The sequence below is a fragment of the Tupaia chinensis genome, unplaced genomic scaffold (genome assembly GCF_000334495.1).
Source record: "Tupaia chinensis unplaced genomic scaffold, TupChi_1.0 Scaffold000249_1, whole genome shotgun sequence".
Classification (NCBI taxonomy): domain Eukaryota; kingdom Metazoa; phylum Chordata; class Mammalia; order Scandentia; family Tupaiidae; genus Tupaia; species Tupaia belangeri.
Genome location: NW_006159728.1, coordinates 961,726 through 966,938, shown reverse-complemented (window position 1 = coordinate 966,938; position 5,213 = coordinate 961,726).

Here is a 5,213-nt window from a genome sequence, read left to right as displayed (position 1 = left end):
ATTTCTTGTAGGCAAGGACACTGCTCCCAAGCGGAAGGCCGTCCGAGGCCCACAAAGGGGTGGGTTATGGCTGTGGCGGTGTCCAGCCAGGCACCTTTGGAGTGTCCACAGAACCCCTGGCCGATCCTGGAGGTGGGCTCCCCCAGGGACTCACTGTGAGGTGAGCCTGGCCTACAGTAAGGTGAGTTTGTTCTCGGGGCGGCAGGCTCTCGAATCCAAGGTCAAGGCTCCCATGGGTCAGCTCTGGACACAGACATGCTTAACGACATGCCACAACGAAGCTGCACAGACTAGCAATAGTGTGGACCGTACCAATAGCTACGGAGCCCTCACTCCTCCTGCACATGCACTGTAGCAGTCACACCTCATGGCAGCCTAGGGTAGGCTCTCTGGTCATGTGGACTCGACACAGAGAACTAAAACCTACAGGCCAAGTCGTCTGCCCAGTCTCTCCCTGGCAAGAACGCGGTGAGCCGAAGCTACCACCCAGTGCCACTGACTCTCCTCTGCACAGGCAGGGACGCAGCACGAGGAGGGAGGCTGACTCGGGACTTCCAGCAGCTACCTGGGTGTCCAGTGAGCGCCCGGATACAAACCCACATTTGCCCTTCTCTGACAAATGCCACCTTTGTCTGCAGCAGTTCTAAACTCCCTTTGGCTCCAGCAGCCTGAGCCTGCAAAGCCGGGACGTGCTCCAGGCGAGGCCCTACGCTTATCGGCTCCTCTCTAGCCTCCTGGCAGCTGCTGGTGCTCCAGGCCTTGCAGACAAAGGGGCTGAGTGAGTCGGAGGAGGAGGAGGACTCGAGTAGAAGAGTGCAAGCCAAGGAACTAGATTTGGTGAGGCCACATGACCACGGCTATTTTAAACCACACTGTTGCTAAGAGGAGACACCAAGCAAGCCCTGAACCAAAAAGAAGGCACGTTTTAATTAAGAGCTCTTCAAAGGGCACCTAAAGGGCAAAAAAAACGGGTGGGGGAAATCAAAGAACAAGAGGGGCCTTGACCCGTGTGCTGCTTCTCTGTGTGGGCCCCCAGGAAGGGTCTTTTTCTTCCAAGGTAAGGAGACTCATTTATTTGCACACACACACATATATATACAATCTCCCAGCTTAACCCTGGTAAAATACCAAGTTAAAGAAATAATAAAAAAAAACCTTGGCAAACGGAGAGTGCAGAGGGAGCTCATTTAGCATGAAGAAATCAGGATGGACGAGAGTAATTCTATACGTCTAGGTAGCTGCTGTGGAAACCCAATTATTCTTTGAAAAATTAGTCTCTATTAGCTTAATAACCACACATCCAGGGGCACTAGAGCCACCAGAGGAGGAGCGGCATATGGGATTTCTGCTAAGACAAAATGAAATTAGATTTTCCAATAAGAGAGAGATCTCTAAAACAAATCCGCAGCCTTGGTATCCCCCCAGTGCACGACACATGGCATGTAGCAATCATAAACTGAGTTCTTTTGCAGTATAGTCTCTGCAGGGGGAAAAATCCCGGTCTGTAATAAATGGAAAGATGACAACTTAAGCCAATGAATCTCTAAGGAATTACCTACTTCTGAGCATCTTATATAAAGATCTTTACCCAGAATAAAGGAAAGGCAGAATACACTAGCGGTGTGTTATTTATGTAACATCTGTTAGAAAGCACAGATTTTTTTTTTAAAGAGGTTTTTGTGATACGGTACGTGCGCTCTCCAGAAAGACAGAGAGAGGCAGAGAGACAGAAAGCGAGAAATCACCCCTGAGGGGGATGGCCACACTGCAATCCCTTCTCCTCCATTCTCCTCTCAGGATCTTGGCATGCACGCACATGCGCCCAGCATGAGTTTAAGCCACTGGGTCCGGGGCTCGAACCGTGGTCGACTGCATGGAAGTCCAGCAACCTAGTCATTATGCTAACTGCTGGTCCCTCACAGGTTTTTTCAAAGCAATGTTAAAGCTCAGAAATAAGTGGTCTGCTTCGCAGTATCGAACTACAGCCCTCTGAAGCACGAGTTCCCCCCCACCCCATCTTGTACACCATGGTCCCCACAACCTGCACATACGCATCACTGGCAAGGATGCCAGATCCTCCCAGGCCTGAGTGGTGGCATGAGCATGGACTACATGTGGTCTCCTCATCTCCTGCACCACTGCCTGCGCCAGCTCCACAGTCACCGTGGAACTGGCTTCAGGGATCCACAGGGCCACCCTGGAAGAGTAACCCCCAGGGCAGCTGTGCCTTGTGCAGGTCCAAGCACTTCTCGAGGGGGACATGACCTTTCTGTGGCTACCATCTGTCCTGCAGCAAATCAATCTCTGAGTGAGACAAGTTGGGATGGAGGAGAATACAGTTACGCGATTTCTCCTCATTCTCTTTAGATAAAATGCTTCATTACCCCCACTGGATAAGGAGTGGGTACACGTGCTGCTGTCCGGGGTGTGGCCCAGCCCCTCCATGAGTCCTCACTGCCTGAAAGAGTGATGCCAAGCCAAGCTCACTGCTGTGGCCTGCACGTCGTGTGCAGGGAGGCGACCAGTCAGTTCGTAGAAGAGCTGATCTAAACGCACGTTCCACTGTTGTCCGCTGGCCTCGGGTAGGCCTGGGTATTCACAGGGCCTTGGTGCTGACCAGGTGCAGGCCTGCACCACAGACACAGGTCAGCTGTCCTGTCTGAGTGCTACAAACAAAGAGGCTGAGCAGGTCCAAGAACTGGTCAATAACGGAGCTGGATGACGGAAGTATCTGGAGCCAGGCAGAGGGGGTGACCACACAACCCCACGGATCCTCTCCATGCTACTGCACCGCTGTTCACTTCAAATGGCTAATTCTGTAATGAGGGTTTCATCTCAATCCAGAAAACTAGCTCCATGGCCTAGTGATGAAGGCAGCCAGATCCCACATGGTCGACCACATGGTTTGAATCCTGGCCCAGAGGCTTGAAAAACGTCCTGGCCACGTGTGCATGTGTGCCCCAAATCCCAACGCGGTGGAGAATGGAGGAGGGATGCGGCACACCTGCCCATTGAGGGGTGCTTTCTCCCACTCCCTTTTTCTCTTGTCTCTCTTTCTCTCTCATAAGCACAGGTACCCTCTGGCAAAGAAATGAACACAACAATAGAGCAAATACTTGAACCCTAATCTTTTGGACTCTGGAACCCACATACTTGAAACGTGTGCTTCAGGAAAGAACGCAGGAGTTTGAGAGATGAAAACAGGGAGAGCAAGTGAGTGGGGAGGGAACTGGCAACCATGAGGACCGAGTCAGCGCCTGCACCGTGCCCAGCACCGGAGTAACCAGACGTGCGCTGGGACCTTTACCTGGTCCACGGGGTACATGACACGGCACCCTCTGTCGTTGGTGACGACTATCCAGGGCGCTGTATCAGAGCCAGAGAGGAAGAGAAACAAGTCCTGACTGGGGGATAGAGCTGAGCTGTGCGGCTTCCCAGAGAGTGAGGAGCCTGCCAGGTGAGAACTGGGAGGTGACAAGCAGTCTGCTGTGAGTCCACACGGACTGGACCGTGGGGACTGCAAGGATACGAGTCCCCTCAACACTCAGGGATGTCCAACTGTGAGCCCGGCATGGCTCTAGGCAGTGGGAATTCAAATCTTTATAAGGTGCTGCCCTCATGGGATTCATGAGAAAGAAGATGAACACGACAAGTATCTTAGAAACCTGCTGTTTAAAGATGTAAGAAGGTGGACTTCGTTACTGATGTTTTTAAGCAGAGGAGTGCCATGAAAAGCTATAAGGAATGGCTGGTCTCAGGACCTAGAGATTAAGGGAGCCAGATACCATGTGGCTGACTATAGTTCAAATCCTGGCCTGGCAGCTTGAAAAACAAGACAGGCATTGAGGCCACAGGTGGCATAGTGGTTAAGGCCCTGGACTCTCACATTGGCTGACTATAGTTCAAATCCTGGACCAGCAGCTTGAAAGTTGGGTGCATCTGCATACGTGTCCAAAATCCTGAGAGAAGGGAGAAGAAGAGATTGCAGTGTGGCCATCCCCCCTAGGGAGTGATTTCTCACTTTCTCTGTGTGTGTGTGTCTCTCTCTGTCTCTCCAGTGAGCACATGTACCCCATAGCAGAAAAAACTCTCTTAAAAGAAAAAAAAGAGGGAACCAGCAGTTAGCGTAATGGCTATGTCGCTGGACTCCCACGTAGTCGACCGCGGTTCAGGTCCTGGACCCGGTGGCTTAAAACTCACGCCGGGCGCGTGTGCGTGCGTGCCCAAGATCCCGAGAGGAGAATGGAGGAGAAGGGATTGCGGCGTGACCATCCCTCCGGGGGGTGATTTCTCGCTTTCTGTCTCTATGTCTCTCTCTGTCTGTCTGGCGAGCGCACGCGCCCTACAGTGAAAATCTCTCCCAAAAAAAAAAAAGAAAAAAAAGAAAAAGAAAAACATACAGACCTGTGTGTGCACATGGCCAAAATCCTGATAGGATGACGAGATGGAGGAGGGACTGTGGCACGACTATGCCCCATTGGGGGTGCTTTCTTCCCACCCTACAAGGGCACGTGCCCTCTGGTAATTATAAAAAGGAAAACCTAGAAAGCGAGATGGGATAGGAGAGGAGACTACAAGGAGACCCTGAAAGTCTCTGCCACGGTTCAGAGGAAACAAGAAACAGGAAGAGTAGCGACGGAATCAGGAAGGTCAGAGGACGTGGCTGTCTTCCCTGTGGCTACGTGATGAGAAGACATCGATTCCCGTCAGGGGCAGAGACCAAGTCTCCTCGCTGAGCACTCCATACAGCTTCTGTGGCACTGTTTGCAGGGTGAGCTTCATAATCCTCACGGCCAGAGTGACTGACCTTTTCATTTTCCAGGATAGTGCATCTGGGGGCTCTGGATCCTTCTCACTGTCAGAAGACAGTGAGAGGCGAAAGGACACCCAACCAGCATGCCTGAGTGACAAGAGCAAGCTGGTCTCTGTTCTCCACTTCTAGATCCACACAAAGACACCTTCCAAAGACATGACAAGCTAAGGAACAGCGGACTGAGTCAATAAAAGAAGGGCAGTGACCCCCGACTCCCAAGGCTGACAACGTGAACTTACAGAAGGAAAGGACTGGAGAAATACTCGTTTTCAAGGAAGAACTTACGGGAAGAGATTGTTAGTCTGCGTTTATATAAGGAGCTAAATCAAGGAAGCAAAGCTTACCAATGAAAATTCATTATACTCAGAAGAACCAAAATATTTTATCTCCCTGTTGTCCC